The sequence below is a fragment of the Arvicanthis niloticus genome, chromosome 1 (genome assembly GCF_011762505.2).
Source record: "Arvicanthis niloticus isolate mArvNil1 chromosome 1, mArvNil1.pat.X, whole genome shotgun sequence".
Lineage (NCBI taxonomy): Eukaryota > Metazoa > Chordata > Mammalia > Rodentia > Muridae > Arvicanthis > Arvicanthis niloticus.
In genome coordinates this window covers 130,305,470-130,331,198 of record NC_047658.1, presented here as the reverse complement: position 1 = coordinate 130,331,198, position 25,729 = coordinate 130,305,470, and the positions used below count along the sequence as shown (strand labels likewise).

Sequence of the window (25,729 nt, the reverse complement as noted above, 5' to 3'; positions counted from 1 at the left end):
TGCCCACTCCTAACTCCCACCCATGAATTCCCCCACACTGGGGCATCCAGCCTTCACTAGACCAAGGACTTCCTCTCCCACCTATGCCCAACAATGTCATCCTCCTCTACATATACAGCTGGAGCCATGGGTCTCTTCCTATGTGCTCCCAGGCTGGTGGTTTAGACCCTGGGAGCTCTGGCTGGTTGGTATTGTTGCTCTCCCCATGGGGCCACAAACCCTTTCAGCTCCTTCAGTCTTCTTTCTAACTTCTCCACTGGGAACTCCATGATCAGTTCAATGCTTAGCTGAGAGCATCCACCTCTGTATATGTCAGGCTCTGCCAGACCTCTAAGGAGACAGCTATATCAGGCTCCTGACAGCATGCACTTCCTGCCATCCACATCAGCGTCTACCTTTGGTGACTGCACATGGGATGGATACCCAGATGGAACAGTCTCCAGACGACCCCTCCTTCAGTTTCTGTCCCATGCTTTGTCTTCATATTTGTTCCCATGAATATTTTGTTACTCCTCCTAAGAATGACTGAAGCACCCACACTTGGTCTTCCTTCTTCATGAGCTTCATGTGGTCTGTGGGTTGTATCTTGCGTATTGTGAGCTTTTGGGCTAATATCCAACCATCAATGAGTGCATACCATGTGTGTTCTTTTGTGATTGGGTTACCTCATTCAGGATGATATTTTCTAGTTCCATCCATTTGCCTAAGAATTTCTCATTCATTGTTTTTAATAGCTGAGTAATATTGCATTATGTAAATGTACCACATTTTCTGTATCCATTCCTCTGTTGAAGGACATCTCTGTTTTTTCCAGCTTCTGGCTATTATAAATAAGGCTACTTTGAACACAGTGGAGCATATGTCCTTATTAAATGTTGGACCATCTTTTGGGTATATGCCCAGGAGTGGTATAGCTGGATCCTCAGATAATGCTATATCTAATTTTCTGAGGAACCACCAGACTGATTTCCAGAGTGGTTGCACCAGCTTGCAATCCCACCAACAGTGGAGGAGTGTTCCTCTTTCTCCACATCCTCACCAGCATCTACTATCACCTGAGTTTTTGATGTTAGCCATTCTGACTAGTATGAGGTGGACTCTCAGGGTTGTTTTGATTTGCATTTCCCTGATGACTAAGGATGCTGAACATTTCTTTAGGTGCTTCTTGGCCATTCAAGTTTCCTCAGTTGAGAATTCTTTGTTTAGCTCTGTACCTTATTTGTAAATAGGGTTATTTGGTTGTCTGGAGTCTGATTTCTTGAGTTCTTTGTATATATTGGATATTAGCCCTCTATCAGATGTGGGATTGGTAAAGATCTTTTCCCAATCTATTGGTTGCCTTTTTGTCTTATTGACATTTTTTGTTTGTCTGTTTGTTTTTTTTTTTGTTTGTTTGTTTTTTTTTTTTTTTTTTTTTTTTTTTTTGAGACAGAGTTTTTCTGTACAACAGTTATGAAACTCGCTTTGTAGACCAGGCTGGCCTCAAACTCATAGAATCACCTGCCTCTGCCTCCCGAGTTCTGGGATTAAAAGGATACACTCCCACTGCCTGGCTAAGTAATTTTGAAATAAATACGAAAATAAGAGAAATTTCAAAATGTAACTGCATATTCACCCATTTCTAGGATGCTACTGGAAAATGTATCTCACAAATGTGAGGTAAGAAGATGTCTAAGGAAAAGACGATGAAGCCCCAGACAGAGTAGAAGAGAGTTACAAAAACACAGAAAAGCAGACAGAGGTGGCAGCTGTCCTCAGTCCCCCTACAGGTGACTACTCTAGAACCAAATGGTGTACTCTAGAGAACCAAATGGTGTAGGGCCAGAGATGTTTCAAAGAGCTGTGGAAAGTGTGGAATGTGCTGAGACAACACACAAAGACAGCAACAAAAACTAACACACATATAGCCTGAAATATTCTTTGGGAGAAGAGATTTAATAATATCATAGTTGGGCTTAGCAGCGAATAAAGATTACAAATAAATGTAATTCAAAAGACAGTTTTCAAAATCTATATTGCGAGTAAGGGGAATAGGAACTTGCTGGAGAAGAAGAAAAATATCTAAATTCCACCCTTTACCTTAAAACTACTGGCCACAAAAACCCTTCTATAAAGTAAGATTCCCAAGCTGCTGTTTAGAAACAGACTTAACCACCATTTAAAAAATGTGGCAAAAGAGTCAAAATGACAAACAGAAATATGGGGTAGGTAGGTGTAGAGCAGGGACTACTTTTGAGTCAAAGGCCTTTTTGTACTAGTTGACTTTCAATGCTCTATAATAAAACTATTCAGCATAACCATAGACCATTAGGCATCTTCCCATCTTCTTCTGAGTGGCTATATAAGATGAACACATATTATTTACTGTGAGCCACTGGGTTAGGTATCTTCTCATTCAATCTTAATGAGAACCGTGGGAGGCAAGGCAATTTGCCTTCACATCCTAGGCAGAGAATTCGGATTCAGAATGCTAAAAGATTGTCCAAGACCACAAAGAAAGATAGAAAAATAAAAATCAAGATCTGAGACTTTTATTCTCAGAATGAATTGTCCATCCTGTTTCTGTAACTCTGTCTTAAAACTCTGAAAAAAAAAAAAACTACATGTAGAAATTAATTATTCATGTATTATAAAATGTACTTTTATAGCTACAAGGGTACTCACACTATCAAAAATGGGATGAATTAACAATATCTAACAGCCCCAAAAGAAGAAAACTCTGTTATGGTCAGAATACCTGTTAGTTGGGGAAAAAAACCCACAGAGAAATAAGGTAATTCCCCTAGATTGCTACTTCTTATCCTTTTACATTAAGGGAGTCAGATTTTGAATTTTGGGGTCAAAATTCAAATTATTTTCAAATTTTATTTTTTTATTTTATTTTTGAATTTGAATTTCAAAATTCAAAATATTAGAATATTTTCTAGGGAAGAGTTTAAGCTGGCTATAGGGGAGGGTGAGCAGAAGAACTTAATATTCTTCAACTTTCTAATTGAAGTAGCTATTCTGATTCTTAATGAACACTGGGTCTGAGAGGTAAAAGTGGTGGTTGTGATTCTGCCTAGTTTTATTAGTATAATAGAAATCACTTGAAGGAAAATGAATATTATAGACTTCATGTTCTGGTAGGCACTTATCTTCATAAAAAGCATCTGGGAAGGGTGCACTATTTCTATATGACCAAACATGCACAGGAATAAATAAATCTGAGAAAACTCTTATTGTCTTTGTAAAGTTGTTAATACACTACAACATGAGAAGGAATCTTGAGAGGTTTTCCTGCCTGCCTGCCTTTCTCCTTTCTTCCCTCCCTCCCTTCTTGCTTCCTTCCCTCCCTCCTTTTCTCCCATTTTCCTCCCTCCTTCCATCTTCTCTCCCTCCCTCTTCCCTCCCTTCCTTCCTTTCTTTCTTCCTTCCTTCTTTCCTCCCTCCCTCCCTCCCTCCCTCCCTCCCTCCCTCCCTCCCTCCCTCCCTCTCTTCCTTCCTTCCTTCCTTCCTTCCTTCCTTCCTTCCTTCCTTCCTTCCTTCCTACCTTTCCTCTTTTACCAGTGCTGGTGAATAAGACAAGGGCTTTATACATGGCAGACAAGTACTGGACCTCTTAGATACACATCCTCAGCCCAAGATGGTGCTTTAAATAAGCACAAAATACTATGATCTACAACATAGTCTGAAAAAAAAAGCTCATACTGATCTATTTTCTCAATGGGGAGTCTCTTGATGTGAACTGCTATCATAATAATTGGGGGTAAGCAGTGCTTAAGTTAGTAATAATGCATTTGCTTACAAAATTATTCCCATAGGTTCCCTAATTCGAAGGACAACATAACCATGTTGGAGAGTTAACTTGGTGAATTGTGGGCCCTGCCAGAACCTTTGGTTAGAGAACTTGTATTGTCACAAGGAATCTAATCAATTCATTCAAATACCATTAGCCAACGTTTTCTCAACTGTAGAAATACAGTCCTCTCTGCTTCAAAGGGCTTTTGTTAATTTTAAGCAAATGAAGACTATTAATGAGTAATAGAGTACATATTTGTATTAATGAGATATACCATAGAAATATAAATCATGATGCTACTGCAATTGAGAATAAAAATAGTATAATCTGAATATAAAAATGTTCCAGTGGTTAACTCACGAATGTGTGGTATATCACATATATTTTTAGTAGCATCTTGATTACTTTGTGGTTGAAAGCACACCTTGTAGACCAGGAAAGGTCATGCCCTGTCCTACTTGAAACAGAACACAGTGACTCCTGGAAAATCACTTTTCTTTGGAGGAAAAATACCTTCTCCCAAATCCCACACGTGGGCAGATTAAAGGACTAATAGTAATTAAAGATTGACACTGAGTGAATAAGATTAATATTAGAGAAGGATTACATCAAAAAAGATTTACATCAAAGGGCCCTTTCTCTTTCCTCCTGTAGAAAGCCTAGCACACTGAAAGAGGTCTTATGCAAAGCATCCTAAGCCTCTCAGTGCTTTCAAAGAAGCTGAAAAATATGAAGAGGTAAGCACAAATGGATTCTACTGGAAAATGTCAGGACTTATAATATGCTTAAGGTTTTACCCAGAGAAAGGAATCAATCCTGTATTGGAGGGTGAACTGGGTTAGGGATATCCAGGAATTTGGGAATTCTGTTTGGAAGCTGGGGATATTATTTGGGATATTTTTGGTTGAGAATAGATGGTATAGACAGGATGAAGAGGTGCCATCTCATCACATCGATAAAAGCCAGAGAGGTACCTAACTAAACAAAGGTTTTCTCACGTAACCAACTGCAGTATGCATATGTCTACAAAAGGAAACTGTAGACTGTTTCATGAACAAACAAAAATGAATATTTTCAGTGTGGTTGTTGGACTGCAAACTAGAAGCAGAATGGCGCTGAGAATCACGCAGAAGTTGGTTCTCAGATACAGGGTGAATGGATTCCTAGGTTTCAGAGATTGGGGAACATCATATGGGCTGTTCTCATTTGCTGCATTTAGCATTGATATCCGTAAAACGGCTCTTTATACATGACGATTTGTGCCTTAAGTACAAAGTCCCAAAATACTAATATCATTTTTCTTCTATTTATTTACTCAGCATATGGCCCTTGAATGCTAACAGTGTCAACAAAGTAGTAGCCTCACTTTAGCACTTATTTAGTACTAATAAAGTATTATGCAAATGTATATGAAAACAAAGAGCATAACACCCAACCTTTTTAGGATTCAGATCTGTGCCTGGCTGTCATATAAAATCACTATACTATTACCAACACTCATATAGCACTTGGGCATCTGCTACATAACTCAGAAGTATTCTAGCAATCTTCTAACAGGCTGAGAGAGCTGTCTTCAAGAAGCTTTCATTCAGCACTATTATGCTGATTATAACTGGAGCCAACGTGTGCTGGGACCCTGAGATTAATTTCTGAAAATGAATAGAGGAAGACAGAACATTTTAAACAGTTGTACAACATTTATTAGTGTGGTGACTATACTGAATACCCCAAAGAATGGCATTAATTCCTCTTCTAGCTGCAGTGAGCATCAAATGAGATCAGACAAGACGGCATTCTACCAAGTATCAAGTGCAAACTCAAGTGTGACAATTCTATATGCCAGCACATGCAGAGCTGATCTTTGAAGGTGCCTAAAGTTGCATTCTGTATTCTTTAGAGTTCTTGGGTATACAGAGACTTGTATTTTCTCTTTTAGTTTAACAAAGAATTTAAAATGCCTACAATTTTCTATAATTGGAGAGGACTAGCTAGATCAATCCTAATAGCTACAACCCCTTACACTTACAACCCCTTAACACAGCTTATACTGCACTGTGTACTTAATGTAGAGGCACACAGTATGGCTCACATTTTTTTTTCTCCCTAGATGATGATGCTATTTGGGGAGATTCTGGATAAGTTCTGGCTAGCTGGAGAAAGTAGATCACAGGAAGCATGCCTTTGAAGGTAATACATGGATCCTTGCTCTCTGCCTACTGTCTGCCATGAGGTAGAAGCTTCCCTTTTCACACACTCCCACTACTGTGATGTTCTGGTTAGGCAATCATTAACAAACCCTCTGAACCTCTGAGCTGAAATAAATCTCTATGTTGTTTCTCAGGGATTTGTACACAGAGACGCTAAAACTGACATAGATACTATAACTATCTAGAGTCTTACAAATGAAAGAAGATTATTAATATAGTCATGGAATCCCTAATTTTCTTTCATGTTTGATATCATAATTAGAATTATCTAATACAAGGAACCAATCACAGATGACTCGTAACAATTTCCATATCCTAAAATGTATAGGTTATAGAAAGGCCCCTGTATTTATGAACAAATGGAATTTTTGCATGGTCACTTTCTATATCTTTTAGAAAATATTCTTTTTCAGTGGCTCTAGCAGACTACAAAATATTTGAGGCAAACTTGCATTAAAGATGTATTTTCCTGGCAGAGAATAACATCAGAAGGTAAAATGATCTTAGTAAGTGAAAACAATAGACCACAGTCAAATACTCTATGCAAGCCAAAAATATCAAGGATGTCTCATTGAGAATACATTTGGAAGACAACAAATTTAACTAGAGAGACCCAGATAGTAGATAACTCTAAATTAGGAATCAGGGGACAGGGGGCATTAACTGGAGGAGATTCCAATGAAATTTCATTACAGAGGGAAAATATCCTCTTTTGTAAACTCCTTCTCTAGTCAAATGGTCCAGACAGACAATAGATGACATCAGTGAGCAAAAGTGATCAACAACACAGATATTTGATAACTGATCACACAGACACTTGCAGAATGAGAATATAGGGTCTGAAATGCAGCTACATGGGAGGAGTCAGTTCTAATGTTCTACATAAAAGGTGACTATTATACATAGTGCTTCATTATATAGTTTGTAATCAACTAGGCGTGTTCAAAAGTTCCCACACAATGAAATGAGAAATTTTTAAACATAATGAAATGCTAATCACATCTCAGAGATGTGCTTGCTCAATATCAACTGAAACAAAAATAGTATTTAATAACAACAGATGTCCACAAGGCAATAAGGTATTTTTAGCATTCATCAATAACACTATTCTCTTTATTACATTGCTGCATTCTGTTGGATTAGGCAGAAATCTTTCCTTATTGAGAACATCAAACACACATATAATGTATTTTGATTAAATCCATCCTCCTTTCTCTCCTCTTCAGTTCTCCTCTATTCCCTTACCACGTTGCCTCCCAACTTCATGAGTTGTTTTCTATAAATTAATTAATTAATTAATTAATCCATGGAATTCACTTAATGCTGCCTGCATGTACATGGATGTGGACTGCATTCCAGAAGTAAATTTACTCTGCCTCCCATCAATTGCCAATAGCTTCTCAGTTAAGGATGGGACTTCATTGGTCCCTTCCCTTTCCATGTTAGCCTTTGTCTGGCTTGATCATTTCATGTTTGTGTGTGTGTACAATATCCTTTGTGAATTTATGTGTGCAACAACTCTACCATGTTTAGCAAATAATGTTTCTCTTCTTTTAGCCTCTTGTTCTACAATGTCCCTTGAGGGGATAGAGGAGACATGATACAAATGCCATATTTAGAGTTAAGTACTTTACAATCTTTTATCACTTAGCAAAATGACAGTATTAGGTTCTTTTCTAGGGCTTATATGACCTAGCCAGTCATGGGCTTTTGGCCCACCACATATGATTTCTGCCTTGTGGAACAGTCTTTACATCAAGTCTGAAAGTGTTTGGTTACTCTCATAACTCTTGCACCACTACTACATGAACATACTTTGCCAATTCAGCCATCATTAGAGCTTACAATATTCATAGCTGGGTAGGATTACTAACAACAAATGACCATAGTGAGTTTGGTGTGAAGTAATACCAAAACCAGGAGATTTATGCCTTATGAGAAGGAATTTCTTTAGTTGATAACTTTTATATTTGTCACTGTGGCATAAAGTTCTGCATACTTCAGCACAGCTGGACACCAAGAAATCATGAAAGATAGTGTATATGGGTTTGGGCTGAACCCTGATTTCCTAGCAATCACACTGAAAAAAATTTTTAAATTGGATTGTACAGTGTTAAAATCTTCAGAAAATCTAGGCTGAGTTTTCCCAGAGGACAGTTCTTATAAAAATGATAAGAAGTCTGTAGTTAAATGCGCCCAACTGGGAAAGGGAAATTATTTTATTTAATAGAGAACAGAAACACAGTATGTTAATGGCTTGAAAGATTAAAGAAACAATAGTTTCTAAATTATGTCAGTTAATATAAGAGAAAATCCTCGTTACTGCTGTGCATCAACTCAGTGGCCATTAAGGACATTTGTAGTTGAAGTTCAAGGAGGGCCAGATGGGCAAATTACACCAGAGCTAAAGTTGTCTACTAGGTCACAGATAACCAACAGTTTATGACAAAACAAAGCGTCTTTACTTCCTTTCCTGGATTTTGCTTTGTTTTGGGGATTCCCTGATTGAATAAAATCCCGACAAGTGTTATGCACTGAGTGACTCTGGAATTCATTTTTGAGTATTTATATACCTAAATTATCAGCCAGCATCCTACAAACCCAAGATTACAGGTGTTTAAACAAAAGACTATGGCTTTCTTCTACTTTTAGTTTGAAAGGCATCTCAAGACACTGCTAACTCTGACAAACTGAGCAAGCTTCTCTAATTTGACTTCTTTGGGAAAGAAGGGGTTCAAATGGCAACCTTTTGGAGGGAAACTTTTCCCTAGCTGGCAAGCATATTGCCCATTTTAAACTTGAACTGCAGCAGCAATGGGTATATGACACAGTAAGAGGAACAGAAGCCAGGACCAGAGTTTGTGTTATATGTTCAGAGAATCTGAGACTTAAAGGGAAGGAGGGGAGGAGCAGGACAGCAGGGCTGCTGGATCCAGAACCTAAAGCAACAGAGCAAAACAAAATCCACAGAGGAAAATAGATACTTCTTTTGATAAAGGGACAAGTCCAGCACCACACTGACTATGCCCTTAAAGATGCCTTGTCATTCCTGGAGGAAGCCCTATTGTTTATTTTATTAAGATAGTTTTATATCTGTTTGTTTTATTGTGGGCAAAACTGATCATATCCTCTAGCTATCCCTTCATTTCCTAAGAGTTTTTGTCTAACTTTCCTATGGCATCCAGATCATCTTTTCAAACTATATTCTTACTCTCATCGCACTCTGTCTCTTCCCCATTCTCATGAGTGCAGAACTGGTCACTCCCAAAGCTGCCCACATTGGCTTTTCTCTGTCTGTGGCCTCAGCTGCTCCTTTGGTCTCATTTAGCTTATGATCTTATGATCTGCTTGCTGTCTTGTAAGACTCAACTAAATCATGATGTCGTCTATAAAGCTTTCTCCGCCTTGCTCCTTAGGGTCTCTGCTCATTGCCTTGTGCCCCAAGAATGTTTCGGCCACAGGGATGAGTTCACCTTATGCACCCCTCTATTTGCATTCTGTCTTCTAGACTATGAACTCACTTGGATTAGGAACACTCACTGATTTGTCAGTGTTCACATAGTACTTAGCATCATATTTGTAAAAGCAATATTCTAAGGTTTGATGAATGAATGAGTAAATGAATCAATCAGCCAATGGTGAGAAAAAACACTTGATGAGATAGGATTTAGTTATATTACTGCATTATTATACACTGACATTCCTCAAAGACTTGTTGAGGAATAAGTCAACAAAGAATAACTCCTGCATATACTTTGCTTGCTTAGATAGAAATATTTAAGATACACTCAGGTTTGGAAGGACACTTAAAGTAAGTTTATAGAAAAAGACATTAAGTTCCAATTTTGGGGAATCGCAGCATTGGTCAAGGAGATGTGGACAAACTTATTAAAAGTCAAGAAATAAATCTCTAGAAAACCAAGTGAAACAGGCATAGCCAGAGGCCCTACTTTTAAAGACTTCTTTATAAAAATTAAGCATTTAAAGAAAAAGAACAAATAATCATTGGGAATTCAGTATACAATTAGGAAAAAAGCTGAAAATGGACCAGAGAATTGGTGACCAAATGCTCACTCCAGGAAGCATGCACAGTAGCCTGTAGCACCCAACCAGGAGTACCAGTGCATCCTGTAGAACAAATTGCATTACCTGTGGTATGAGTAGTCCATTCACTGGGGTCTACCTTTATTGTCCTTCCTACTTTTCCCATGGTGACACCCTACACCCTGACTGGAGGGCAGAACTTCTAATTTCACCTTAAATCATGATGATGGTCTGACCTAGTCCTTGGTTTCTGGTTCATGGGACTAACAGAGGGCCAGAAAGGCCAGTGCACATGAAGGTGAGCATGACTTCACCTGGACAGGCCCTTACAATACCTTCAAAAGGGCAGTATTTCCCTGCTGGATTGAGACACTGTAAATCACATGCCTTTGAGGTTCAGAAAAGGCTTCTAAAACCATTTTCTATCATTTGCCCAGTAGGATACAGAGGGCAACTTTTCACATTTGTCTTCAACATAAATCACCAGTTGGTTTGCTTTAATATTCCCCCTTTGTTGTGTGCTACTTACATACTATCGTGTCCTAGGAGGAAGCACAGAGCCCCAAATGAAAGCATCATGGAAAGGAAGGAAGAATCGGGGTGGAGGTCTCACATATCACTAGGAATTAGGGAAAACTGCTTATTGGAGTGGCCTATTGGGTGTGTCTGTGATAACACAAATCGGAGCCCAACACTAAGTTGTTCATTTAGGTCTCTGTAGCTCTCTGTAGATTAATGGCTCTCTTTAAGCATTTTCAAAAAAAAATAGTTCATGCTAATAACATTTACTAACTTTACATTTTATTTGATAATATGGGGATCTAGAGACAACTTACAGCTTATGAAGATATGCTACCTTTACAAGTAATTGCTACATCATTTAATTAATACAGGGGACATAGTATCCACGTCATTTCCTGGAATAAATCCCCATTAAGATGGAGGGACAGGTATTAATATGAAGCAGTAAGTGCTGGACTTTCATATCTAGACCAAAGTTTCCCCTTCAGTGAGTAAACTTATTAAGATATAACATTCAACTTTCACTTGTTTGTTTGTTTGTTTTTTCTTTTGAGACAGGGGTCTCTCTATGTAGCCTGGCTAGGCTGGAACTCATTATGTAGACCAGACTGGCTTCAAGTCCACAGTTTCCTGTTTCTTCTAGGCGCTTGGATTAAAGGTGTGTGCCACCAAGCCCAGTCATTAGCTTTGTATTTAAGTTAGGTAATTTAAATTTGATTTTAGTTAGGAACTTTGTGTTCATAGGTGGGGAGAAAAGTGGTAGGAGGGGCAGAGAAGAAAGGATTACTAACCTCAAGGATGTGCGAAAAGGCCATAAGGAAAACTCCAGTTTTATAAGCTGCATATACACGTGTGATTATGCTTATCTCAGACATCAAGGTTGCCAAAGCTACACCCCCACACAAAAATACAGGCTATTGCTGTATTGCTCAAGGCACAAAATTCTTTGGTCACGGAACATGGAAAAAGCAACTTGGTGCTAACCTGGAAGCGTCCTCCCTGCTCATCAGCTTTCCTATGAGAAGATGCTATGTCTGCTGCTGGGGGAAAAGTCATCAACATCAGTGAACATGTGAGTTACAACAATGAATGGTGTTGCCTTATCTACCTTAGTGGAATCAATATTATGGGGTAACTAACAGCTTTGTGATTGGGTTTAAGACCCACTCCCCAGGAAAAAATACCTGGTACCATAAATATGGCTAAGAACTCATATCTAGGGAGCTCATGGGATCTAGGGTTGAATTTTTTACTCTTATTTCACTTAATGAGCATAGTATCAAAGTGCCATTTAAATTTGTATCTGTAAACCCGTAGATTAGTACAGCTCTCTGACCTCACTGGAGACGTTTCTTTGTGAAGTGCACAGGCCATAAATGGAACCTCTATATCATATCATCCCCCTGGAAGTTTCAGGAACCATTGCAGAAAATGAGGCTAAAATACTGTGAGAGCTTCCACATACACGGAAGTGTTTTGTAGTGAGGACACAGCTGGTTTTCGTCACTTTCCCACCTCTAGGAAATGACACATGTGCTTGCTGCTTACCTGAGTCCCATAGAACAAACTCTCTGCACAGACATTCTTTTTCTTTGGTGGCTGAGGGCAGGGGTCATACAGAATGAGCCTAACACTGAATATCTCCTTGGCAACACACAGCACACAGTCAAATGCATGTAATTTTTTTTTCACTAAGGCTTCTGTTTCCAACCTCTCCAGCTGATCAAGAGGCAAACTCATCACACAGAAACCAAATAACAGTAAGGCTGGACAAGATCTGGTGTCTAAGGTACCGATGAAGAGGAACTGGCAGGTCCCAATGCTGATCCGGCATGGCTGGGGTTTGAACTTTTGCCTAGCCACACTCCACACTCAGCAGAACAGTAGTTATGGTTGCTATCCCTCTACGCAAAGTCTGGGAAACCTCATTTCCTCTGTGTCAGACTCTGTTCAGCAAATGCTGCCACTGAGCAGGAGCTGATTGGGAGGAGTCACTCTGAAAGAACACATTCTCACCTGGGGGAGGCTGAACAATGAGTTGGATTTTGACCAGGAAAGAAACCCATGGTAGTTGTAAGAGTCAAGTCAGTCATTTGGTTTTTGTTGTCATCTGTCATTTTGAGTAATCATCATGTCAACCGCTTTTTATCTTCTGGAAATACTATGATGAGCAAAATATAAGATTTTTGTTTTGAGGGTCTATTTTGTTCTGAGCATAGCAACAGATGCCTGGGATCTTTCATGTGTAAGTCATAGCTCCTGGCGTCTAGTTCATCCTGTGTGGGCATGAGAGGTGAATGACCTGTAACATGATCTTAACATTGTTGGGGTTGGTGGGGGAAAGTTGTTGGCTGGCATCTCAGTAAACCTTAGATGCTGCGGGAAGCTCACAGGACTGAAGCCTCCAGCTTCCAGCCTGGTAAAGTGTCTGTCACTAGTATTCAGAAAACCAATACAAGGCACTGTGTATTTTTCTGGAAATGTAGAAGAGAAGGCACAGTGGACAGGGGATGTAAAGATGTTATCTATTTAGCTGGCAAGAGAAAAATCACAGCGGGACTCTTTCCCAGGAAGGAATTCAGAAACCAGATCCAGCACAAAGGAAAGATGAGCCCCGCTGGTTGGTAGCTCACCATCATTTCCTGTGTTGAAACATTAACATTTTCAGATATAATGGGCCTCTTTTTATTTTTCCAGGCCAATAGGCACAGACAATGTGCCCAGAGAATTACACAAAGCTGGCCCAGCAGCAGGGCTTTACACTTGAAACAAAGATCTGGATTTTTCTGCCTGTTCAGAGAGAACTGGGACATGAAGACACAGATGACTGGCATCTTTGGTTGTGAGGATTAGCTGGGTTCTGCGGAATGCCACGCTGGCACCCTGAGCTTGCATTCTGCACCTTGTCATGCCACTGCCTTAAAAGGAATGTCCCCCTTCCTGTTAAAACAGTTTTGGGGGTGCTTATCAAACTAAAAGAAGTCGAAGTAAAGGGAAGGGATTGCTGTTAGGACTCAGCACATTTCTTAACAAGGAACTGAAATAGAATCGGCTTGCCTTTTTCCAGAGGTGAGCTACTCTAGAGGCTAGTTAAAGCGAAATTCTGAAGAGGAAATACTGAAGAGTGATCACAGAAAACCATAGACTAAGCAGCAAGAGCAGGGCTTGTGTTTGTCAGACTTCGGGGTATATTGCTGGCTCCTTGCAGGTTTCTCTTATGTAAGTCCACACTGAGAAGATGTAAGCAGACATGACAGATGAGCACACATTGCACACAATCAAGCAAACAAAGTATTAGACGCTGTTTCCCCTGAAGTGTGGAATTCGGTAAGGATTTAAATTGTCAGAGGTTTTAACTGTTGTATTTTTATTAGATTAATAAATTAGTTAATTTATTAACTTAATAAAAATATAAGGATACCCCGTTTTGCTCTTGGAAATCCAACTCTCATAAAACAGCCTCAAAAAATTATATTTACTAACACTTGCCATGAGAGGAAAAACAGAATCTTCAGAGGTTAATTTATTTCAAATGCTCCTGCTAGACATACCTATGATTTGAATGCAGAAACAGCTCCAGGAGGGGTCTGAAGAAGAGGAGGGATAAAAACAAAGGATTTTACAAGAAGACAGGAAGTAGGCCTTCCTTCAGAAAGCAGAGCTTGCTGGAGCCCTCTGAGGCTCTAATTGATGGGCCTGGAGCAGCCAGGCTGTGATTCCTTACAATTCTCAATGATTCCAAGATAAGAGGCCCAGGGAGGGGCTAAAATGTATTTAGCATATTCTGAGAAGGCCAGGTGGTCATTCAGAACACTTTCTTTTCAAAAGAAGTAACATAAACTTTTAGTAACTTACAAACATTGTTTAGAGCACCATTAATGGCCTGTCTTTTTTTTTTCAAAACGCTTTATTTATCAATATTTGTATAAACATATATACTTATACACGTACACATATATAAACAATAATTAAATAATAAAATGTATTTAAAAAGTATGGGGGGTTGGGAAAAGTGGGAGGAAGGAGAGAAAGGGGAAATTATGTAAATACAGTGTTCATATATGAAATTCTCAAAAAGGAATCCAGTTTTTAAAAATGTTCAACAGATCAACTAACATTTTACAATATGAAAATAAATATGACCTATAATTATGTTAAAGGACATTTTAACTCACTACAAACTTTGAAGTTTAAAATGAGATCAATAAAAATTATTATACCCAGCATACTAACAAAAACCACAATAATGTTTTATAATTCAAAGTATTTCTGAGAACAAGAAAATAGATTGTCAGGAGCTTTTTAACATGGGGGTTATAAACACAAAAATGCAAGATGTGGGGAAGGGAATGACACAGGAGCATAGGTGTTCAGGGGGAGTACAGATATCTTTCAGAACAGGGTATCAGCTGGATGAAGGTTCAGGGGTCAAGTCACTATGACTCTGCCTATGATTCACCTGTCCTTATCTAATTTGGTACTATCTGCCAAAGGCAGCCTATTTACAAGGTCTATGACTACTCAGGCTGGTAGATTTCAACAAAAGCTGCCTGTTTACAATAGTTTATAGCCCTCTGTTTCAGTGTTTTTTCCATAGCGACCCAAGACTTTGTGTTAGCAGGCATGTAAGTCAGGCCTATTGCTGATTTTAGGCTTATGGCTGATTTTAGGCCTTCAGTGTATAAGCAGGGCTACCCCTGACATCTCCTCCCTTCTCTAAGTATAGAAGGGCTGTGGCGATTCTAATCTTGCCAAGGTGGGGATAGAGGCCTGACCTCCAGTAATTAAAGGGGACCTTGTAATGATGGCCTGTCTTTTCACTGAAGAGTTTTAATTTATTTTTTAAAATCTATTTATTTTATGTTATACATATGACTGTTTTGTCTACAAGTATGTCTGTGCACCATGTCTGTGCAGTTCCACAGGAGTCAGAAAAGAGGGTATTGGATCCCCTGACAGTGGAGTTATAGATGGTTATGAGCCACTATGTAGGTGCTGGGAACCTATCCTGGGTTCTCCTCAGGGGCAGCAAATGCTCCTAACCACTGAGATATCTATCCAGTCCTCAGTGTTCTGTTTTTAATATTATGTAATAGGAAAGAAGCCTTTCTACTATCCTGTTTATACTTCAGAGTACAAAGTCGTCTTACGCTGGGAATTCCCTCATAGTAATTTCAATCTCCACCATACCTACCTCACATGTGGTATGGTTTAAAGAAGCAGACAAGCAAAATGGCTTTGGCAAGTTTCAAGGTACCTGGCAAGATGCCTGTTAACCTGAAGTACCACTTCCAGACCATCAGTAGCAATTTGACAGTTAGTCCCATCAGTCAATGATTAATTATTCATTCCATCACTTGAATCTCTGCGCTTATTAGTGGATCATGTTACAGAGCAGTATATCCTGAATCCATTTCTTCCAGTGCACTGTTTCCACAAGTTAGTGCTTCCAAGGGCTGTAACGTTAAACAATTGACTGACTGCTGCTTTCTACAGATACCAAGGGGCATAGCCATACTGAACATGATGTTCATTCCACTAGAGTAAGCCTTTTCATTTTGTTTATGCCAGCACTCCTCAAACTACTTAATTAAAAGTTTCTTAATCCTTCATTTGGAAACCAGAAATAACAGGAAATATCTTATGGGAGACACTGAAGTACCTATAGTAGAATTTTCACAAAGCACTGTAAATGGAGGGGGTGGCATCCATCACCTGGCACTTGATTCTATTTTCTCTCAGTAGCATCTACTAAATTTCTTTGTTGAGCAGCAGCACGGTATAGACAGGTTTTCTAACCATATACAGAAGCAATGGTATGTAACAAATGAACTTTTGTCATCTAAAGGACACCTACCTCTAAGGAGATGAAGGCTAAATCATGCTCTCCTTCCTGTAGGACCTTGATTCTGATGGAGAGGTCCTCTCTTATTTCACAATCCTGACTTCTGTGGTCTCAAGTCAACAGTGAGTATGGGTGACACTAGAGCAAGATGAAATAAGGACTTTTCCTATACAACTTAATCCTTCCCTTCTGCTGAACTGTCCTTCCCATGACAATATTTAGGGGAAGACTGTGAGCCACCAGCTATCTTATACAAAGACTCTTAATGCAATGGGTAGGAATTTTTATGTTTTCACCGACCGCAGAAAAGACACAAGGAGGAATGACAGAAGAAAATGTAATATAGGTTGGTGTAACAAATGCTTGTCCATGGGGCTCATTTTCTGTTGATAAACTTATGAGAGGAAGAAGCTTATGGATCCAGAATGATCATTCCCTCAACCTGGACTAAAGGAGGAAGAAGAAGAGGAGGAAAAGCAGGAGGAGGAGGAGGAAGAGGAGGGATAATGTCAGAAATGGAGAGGGTCAGGGACTCCAGGGGGGTTAAACTGGTGTCACCCATGTGCTAGACTCTAGGGAGATAAGCACCAGGGGGGTCCTGGAAGCTTGCAAAAATCTCTTTCAAGCCCAAGCAGTAATTCTTCTGAGATGGTACTGTAGATCTCACCAAAGTAAAAATGGATGCCATCTCAAAGGAGAAGTTGAAGACCAGCCAGATGGCTCACTGGATGAAGGTATTTGCTGAAAAGTCAGAGTTTGATTGGTAGAACAAAAACAGTGGTAAGAACCAACTCCCTCAATTACCCTTTGACCTTCACACCTGTGCCTAGGCACACACATATACATAAATACACAAAAGAGAACATGAACTGCAAGTAGGAAAGGCAGGTAATTTTAAGGTTAAATATGAAGTTAAGCCGGGCAGGACAAAGCCAAATGTATGAAATGTAATTTACTCACTTCTTCATGTGTACATGTTCATATGTGCATGTACTCACATGTGGTATGCATGTGTATGTGCTCTGGAGATGGACTCCATACTCTGGAAGGCCAATCTCTTCTCTTGAAACATGGTCTCTCAAAAGTTTTGAACTCACCAGTTAGGCTAGACTGGCTGGCCAACCAGCCTACCTCTGCCTTCCCAGCACTAAGATTACACCTGTACACTAGCACACTGGGTATCTCCCCTGGGTTCTGGGCATGAAACACAAGTTCATGTTTGCATGGCAAGCACGTTACTAACTGAGGCATCCCCAAGTCCTGTCACGGAATTTGAGATCCTATTTTTTTATGTTACAACTCACTGAGAACAGTGTGGTTTTATTTAAACGAAACAGTTGATCTTTGACTTTCATAGATTTTTGTCTGTTTCAAGATGCCTGCTTGATATGATGTACTCATGACCTCACATCTGCACTGTTGTTGCTTTCATGGGCTTTGCTGGCATGTGCAGTGTGATGAAAAGTTCCCATCATCCCTCAAGCGGTCCTGGTGGAGTAGGAGGGAAGCAGTGCTTTGCCCGCCTCCTTCATTTGCATACTATAAACTCTCATGCTCTGTTTAGCACCGAGTTTTCACGTTGCTGTGCTTTTCACTGGTTATTTGCTGGGAAATTCTTCCCCAAGCATAGTGTTGGAGCTTTACAGTCTCCCTCGATGCAAGAATTCTGTGCCCTGCATTAGGAAGGAAGAACATTTTAGATAAGCTTAGTTCAAGAACCAATTCTAGGTAGCCAGCCCTGAGTGCTGTGTTAATGACCCAGCAATGTGTATTCAATAAGGCGTTTTTGCCAGGCATGGCAGGGCACACCTGCAATCCCAATACTCAAAAGGCTGCTGAGGAAAACCATGTACTTGAGGCTAGTAAGGATGAGCTGGTGAGATCCTGTCTTAAAATCCCTCCCAAAGTGAGTAAGCAAATGAACCAATATATAAAAGCAAGTTCTCCTTAAAGAGGCATGGATGTGGCTTAGTGTAGTGCATTGGCTATGTGTGTGTGACAAGCAATTGTGAAAGGTGGTTGGCAGAGACTTACACGAACCCAATTGTGCGTTAGAGTATAGAATAAAAATAGAGCAGAGGACACCTCACTACACAGGGGTGTAGAGTAGTTGGTTTCAGACCAATCTGGCACCAAGAACTAGAAAGTTGTGTGTAAATGTTTGATGATGTTGAGCTGTAGAGTCAGCATGAACTCGTGAGTTTAAAATAGCACAGTAGAGAAAGCCATTGAGTTAGCAAAGTGGTGTTGAGAGAAACTAATAAGAACCAAGGCTGAGGAAACTTGAACTAGACACATGAATTGGAAGACCAAATCCTGTGACAATTTCATTTCCCCAACTGGGTCTACTGAAAGTATCTGGGATGCAAAGAGCTGAAGCTTGTAAGCTTGAAGAATAGCAAATGAAGTGTTTACACTGGACCAGTGCACACATGGAAAGCTGTGGGTCCATTAACACAGTCTGCATAGTAACAGCACACAGACAGAAGCAATAGAATACAGAAACAAGGATCAAACCCACAATTGGTACATGACACAAGTGGCACTTCCCAGCAGTAGGGACAGGATAAATGGTGCCGGGTGGCTTAACTGTAATATGTGGCCCAACAAATAAAATGACATCATCTCCCATCACCCAACAATATCCCCAGGTGGGTTTGGATATGAATGGGGAACAGGAAACAAGCACTCCAGAAGACAACGTATCTTTGAGGCAGACAAAGACTTCTTAGGTACAAGATAAAAAGACAAGCTAACTAAGATAAACTGTAGTATGTTTGAGATATGTACATCTCTTTATAGAAAAACTCAAGTTATGGGAATTAAAATGAAAATCACCAGCCAAGTAGCTAGGTTCCAGACAAAAACATGAGAGCCATCAAACTCAGAAGAGAAAGAGAGGGAGAGAGTAACAAGGAGAGGGAGGAAGAGTTTGTATACTTTCTCTGGCTCCATTTCTCATTGTCAAAGTCACCTCCTTAGAACACTATCTCTTCCATTTCTAGATTGAGACAGCTAGTCTTTGCAGGCTGCCTTTAGAAAACTTCTAGGGAGATGATGGGACACCAACCCTGAGCCTTCTAATGAGGTAGGTTTGGCATGTGAACCAGAATTGCTATAGCACCAGTAACAGCAGGCATGAGGGAGCCATGCTGGAGCCATAGCAGCTGTGATGGCTGTCTTGGTTGTCAACTTGACTACATCTGGAATTAACTAAAACCCAAAGCAGTTGGGCACATTTTGAAGGAATTGTTCTCGGTTGGATTATTTCAAGTGGAAGATCTACCCCAAATCTCGACCGAACTTTCTTGTGGTAGCCTGTGTGTAAAAAGACACGGAAGCAGGAGGCTTTGGCTCATTGCCTGCTTGGTCTCCCTCTCACTGGCAAGTTCATTTATTTCCTTCCTGAACTATTCTTTTACTGGTGGTGGAACTCACTTCTTTGGGATTCCAATGTATTACAGCTGAAAACTGGCAGCTCTCTAGATCCTCCAGGGATTCCAGATTAGGACTATATAGACATCCAGTCTATGGACTGAATAGCTATCAGATACCTGGCCTTTCTGTTAGGAGACAGTCATAGTTGGACTATTTGAAGTACAGCCTGTAAGCCATTCTAACAAATCTCTTAAAGTATATTACATACACACAAACACGTGTGCATGTGTGTGTACACGCATGCGCGCGTGCGCACACACACACACACACACACACAGACACACACACACTTTAATCCATTCCATTCTGTTCTGTTAAAGAAATTGTTCTCTAAAATAACTCTAAAACTCCTTAGCATTCTGTTCCTTTCAAGAAGCCTGATTAATAAATACAGCAGGTGTGAAGGAAGCCATACTGATGCTCGATATTACTCTACAGCAGAGAACATTCATAGGTATTAGGGCAGCTAGTCCATTAAAAAGGTAGCCGAAGGCTCAGAAAAGTGTCTGTGATAATCACATTCTTAATCATTTATATTCCTTCCTATTTCTCGTGCTTTCAAGTGTAGTGAAAATAAAAATGAGGAAAATAGGAGACAAAGAAAAACATCTTTAGAAGATGAATCATCCGGCTACTATATTACAGCTTTCTGTTTGGATTCTGACTGTAGAGGTTCTGGGACCACCTGTGAGTACAGTTGCCACTGACCACAGCCCCCCCCCCCCCCCATGCCCTGGCATATAGTTACTGTTTCCTTCCTCCAGCAGCCCTGGACGATAATTAATCCCCTTGTCTGAGCTTGCAGCCATCACTAGCCCTGGCAATGTATACCTTTCCTGCCTCATGCATCTTTAACTTTGTTGCAGTGTCACTGAGGTTATCCAGCCTAATTAATGTTCAAGGACCTGGCTACTGGTGCTTCTGAGTTTTCCTATAAGTTTGGTTGGAGAATGCTGTTCTCATGAGATGCTGCAAGGCATTCAGTGCTTGACAAGTGTTCTGTGGGCCAACATGGTTGGGACCTCTAGATCACACAGCCTAAATAAGCTCACTATTGGAGGTCTTCTCAGACAAGGGTTATAAAAGAGGGATGTGGGAATGACCATTCCCAAACTTGCTGAGGGCTCGAGTTGTAGGACTCACGTTGTGCAGAACACACAGTAGGACAGATTTTATTTCATTGACTAGTGGTTTTTTTTTTTTTTTTTTTTTTTTCCCCCTTCCTGTCATGACAGTTTTGGGTCTCTTTAGCAAGGTCCTGTTTTAGGACCATTTTGAAAGTACTAGCATTTTCCCTGAGGCTTTATATTACTGTTTCTTTTCCTGGATAAGACACATAAAGTCACTAAGAGAAAAAGGAGAGGTGGGCTCTGATAGGATCTCATGAAGTCACTCAGACACTTCAAATTAAAGGTGCATCAATGTAACAAGGCAATTGCAGCAGTGGCTACATATGTCCTGAGATAGACTCTGAACACATTTGTAGATGACAGTGACAGTGTCACGTCCAGATGTCAAAAACACTTCTGGAATTTTGATGATACTAATGTAAACCTTTCTCTATTCTGTTTTCAAACATACACACATCTGCCAGCTACTTCCAACTGGAACCCCCAAAGGCACCTTTAGTTTGAAGTGTCTGAGTGAATTCATGAGATCCTATCAGAGCCTACCTCTCTCTCTTTTTTTTTTTCTCTTAGTGATCATTGCTATCACCAGCCCATCAGATTCCATCAGAGGCATGGACATCCATTCCTCCATTCCCACCCTCCTTCTGGAAGGCCACCTAGTTCTTAGAAGTCTGGTTTGTAGAGATACCCTGCACCTGTTTTCCCATTGTCCTCATTATTAGATCAGCTGTTTTAGTGGTCCCTTCACCTTTCTCAGCTGTGCTACCACATCACCCACATTAAGAAGCCCATCATAGACAAAGTATGTTCATATTGTCTCAATTGGTGCTGATGGTGAAAGATATTTGTAGCCAGGATAAGTAAGAATGAGGAGGAAGAGAAAAAAAGAGGAGGCTGGAGGAAGATTCAAAGGAGATGATTAAGTGTTTAAAAGGATTATTATTGTCTTCTCTGAGAATCTTTGTAGGAATTTTTTTTCTCCAGGTACTCTATAATTCTCTTTTATTGAAAGGAATGAAATAAGGATGTCAACTATAAGTTAAACTCTTTCTTAAGTGTTCAAACTATAAAATATTTTCATGAACCACATATTAGGCTGGGGAAAATCATTTTGTCACTTGATGTAAAAGTCAACAGCTTTCCTAAGATGTTCCAGGGACCTGGGGGCTGGAATGGGTAAGGAATCACTGGCCACCTAAAGCAGGGTCGAACTTGTTAGTCCAGCTTCTTCCCATCTGGGAGAGTAAGGAGACACAATAAACAAGGTTGGAACGCTCTACAGGGATGCACATAAATACATTACTTGGGTAGTTAATCTTAAAATTTATACCTGTGTTTACAGAACACTGCTCAGTAAAGAGAGCAGCCTATGGGGTGACAAAGCAAGGGTATACACTGCTCCTGAAAGAGTCTCTGAGGAGAGACCTAGAGAAGGAGCCTGCAAAGGCAAGAAATGACAGGAAGGACAAGAGAACTAAAGATGCACTGGTCATCAACTCTACTGCAGGCGTGGTATTTGCACTCTGCTCCCAGCCACCCTCCTTCTGTCTGCCAGCTTTTATGATGTTAAGGCACATTTGACATCTGATCAACACTGCACTTTCCTAAAGTTATAGTAGGATGAGGATGAACACACAAGATCCCCAGTCATCACTACACACACATATACTTGCCTATCATCACCAAGCTTTCTCACGTGTAATCTCCACTTCTACACCAACTACAGGCTCCTTCAGGTAACCAACTTACTAAATCTATAAAATACTATCAAATTCTGCAACTTATAAATGCAGAGTGTGGCTTCCGTGGACGCTTTTCTTGCAGATCATTGTTAAGCCAATTCTACCCCAAATGACAGAAAGTCATTTCCTTTATTATTTCCAAATTTGATTAAGCCGTCTTTCATAATATCTGATTTTGTTTCCAGGATGCTGCCCGTCTAGCATCATTCAGAGGCATGAACTCTGAATTCCATCTATGAACACAGAGAGGCCAATAGTTTTATTTGATTTGCCCAGAAATAAATTGCTATTATATTCTTACAGCCACTGTGGATAAAAATCCCTGGCTGCAGTACAAAGTCGAGTGACCTCTTCACACTCCACTGAGCAAGGTTATTGGCCCCTAGGCTTCCTGCTTTGCACATCACCACCGCAAGTGAGAGTGCTCTAGAGTTGGGGCAAGAAGCAGAAAACAAAGGTCAACAGGTTCACATATACTTTCTAACACACAAGCCCCAAAGCAGTAGAGAAAATAGCTCCTGCTAAAATCTCACGACTTCTGCAGCAAGACATGAAGATACATAAAATTGTGATTGAAATCAATGACTAGTTAGTGTTTTCAAGGACTACTTAGTCATAAGGAATATTTTTTTTTTAATATCTGCACTCAAGTATAGATAGACACCAAGCTGTGGTGTGAACATGAGTGTGTTGGGTTATTTTAATTCTAAATATAATTTACCAGGTCTCTGAGTTATGCACAGGAGTTCATGGCAACCACTTTGTAAATTTTTCAGGTGTAAAATAATAAGTTATATATCAAAGTCTTGACAACATAAAAACTGTCAAGCTACAGGTTCTTGATTTCTTCTACATGATGGCCACAGATCACATACACACGCTGGGTCACCAGTATATTCTACTGATTATGGGAAGACTGGGCAAGGTACAGGCACTATATATTGTTCCCTGGCATACTAAGATGGAACATGGCCCTTAGTGACACCTGAAAAACCGCATCATCTTAGTCACTGTAGACACAACAGGAAGTAGATTGACATCAAAACAAACTCATTATACTAGAGGATGCTGAGGCAGAATAGGTGTGTGTGTGTGTGTGTGTGTGTGTGTGTGCACAGACCTTATGGGTTACATAATAGTAACAAGTAGATCAAATGCTGGCTCTTAAATTTGTGTCTTAATGGCTTAAAATATTTCCTTGGAGCATTCATCTATTAGGACTTTCAGAAAATGAAGTCTCATAAATATCCTATTTTAATGATAGTTGGTTTTGAAGCAAGTTACATCTATAATGTTTCTACCCAAGATAGGTGATTGACTATCTTGAAATCACTGCACAACAGTGCCAGGACTGGCTGTCTATGGACTTATGTAGTCAGAAATTGTTGTAGATGTAAACAAGCCTGTGATTTTTCCTACCCTGCATAGATTTTCTTTCTTTCTCCATCCCTCTAGAACAAAATAGAAACAAATAATATTAAACATAAAGAGCATTAGGACTGAATGGATTTCATTACAGAAATGCAAAGACGGCTCAATATACGCAATAAAATCAACATTAATATGTCATATTCATGTACTCAAGAACAGAAACCTTATGGTCATATCAGTGGGCTCAGAGAAATTTGACAAAGACCAACCTCCCACTGTTGTAAAAGCTCTGAAAAACCTTAGAATAAAAGGAGCATATCTCAACACAAAAGGGGTCATACATGACAACCCAGTTACCAACATTCTATCAGATGGGGAAATCCAGAAATGAGAATAGGCCTCCATGCTCATTCAGTAGAGTCCTGGGAGACTTGGCTACGCCAGGAAGACAGGGAAAACAGAAGGGATCCATGCAAAAGGAAGCAACCAAATTGTCAAACTATCTCTATTTGCAGATGACTCCATCCTAGCCTTAAAAGTCACTAAAAACTCCACTTAAAACCCTAGACCTGATCCACACTTTCAGGAAAGTGGCAGAAAACAAAATCAACATGTAGAAAAATATCCATATACCTGTAAAACATGATGAAAGAGAAATCAGGAAAATAATCACATTCAAAATTCCTTTAAAATTCTCATGAATAAACCCAACTAAGTAAGGCAAAGATCCCTATATGCAAAACACTAAGAAACGTTTGCTGGACCTGGTGGCATAAACCCATTGTCCCAGTACTAGGGCTTGGATGAGGATCAAGAAGGACAGGTCTAGCCCAGCTATCTGGGCCACAGGAGATATGTTTCATAAACAAACAAACAAACAATGTCTCACAAACCAAAACCAAACCAAGAAGGCATAGATCTCTACCTTAAAAAAAATGTTGAAGAAATTAAAGAAGACATTAGAAGACAGAAAGATCTCTCATGCCCATGGGTTGGCAGAATTAATATTATGAAAATAGCTATAGTATAAAATTATTCTACAGATTCAACACAATCCCTATCAAGTTCCAATGCCATGCTTCACAGAACAGCAAAAACAACTCTAATTTTTTTTTTTTAAATGTTTGAATGCATGCAGGCTATTCTGACTGGCACTTGGCATGCCTACCAGTAGGACCATTTTCAACAGAAAGTGTAGCGGGATACTTATTCTGCTACATTGTATTCACAGTGGAGCTCTATGATTAGGCAGTAGAAGAAGAGATGGAGCTGGGAGAGAAAGAGAGGAAGGGGAGGGGAGAAAAAGATGAAGAGGAGGGGAGAAATAGAAGAAGGGGAGGAGAAAAAGGAGGCCATCAGCCATAGAGAACCACAGATGGGTCTGAAAGCTGTCCTTGGTAGCAACTTCTATCAAAAGGTTAGATATTGGGTAACAACTCTAATTGTGTGGGCATCTTGTTAATGGAGCATTTCTAACTATATAAATCCTTTAGATAATCATTAAGCTTTAAGAGTCTCATTTTTACTGGGTTCTGTGAGGATGGCAGATATTGTCTGGGGTTTGATGCAGCGTGGTGGATTGGCATAGCCATCCCACATGCTGGCATCTTGTGGGTGCCAGGACCTGCATATCTAGCTAGCTGGATCCC

At 39.9% G+C, this 25,729-nt stretch overlaps 1 protein-coding gene and 1 long non-coding RNA gene across 19 annotated transcripts in view; one reads left to right on the top strand and one right to left on the bottom strand.

The window, feature by feature from the left end:
* The window catches only part of Trpm3 (transient receptor potential cation channel subfamily M member 3), a 514,024-nt gene that overhangs the window by 299,953 nt on the left and 188,342 nt on the right, over positions 1-25,729 (bottom strand). The gene's annotated exons all lie outside the window — the stretch shown is intronic.
* The window catches only part of LOC143435509 (uncharacterized), a 50,277-nt gene that overhangs the window by 3,046 nt on the left and 21,502 nt on the right, over positions 1-25,729 (top strand). Inside the window, exons 2-5 of the long non-coding RNA XR_013105880.1 lie at positions 1,626-1,769; positions 4,436-4,518; positions 5,889-5,968; positions 11,113-11,626. This is a non-coding gene — a long non-coding RNA (uncharacterized LOC143435509). The remainder of the gene's footprint in view (positions 1-1,625; positions 1,770-4,435; positions 4,519-5,888; positions 5,969-11,112; positions 11,627-25,729) is intronic.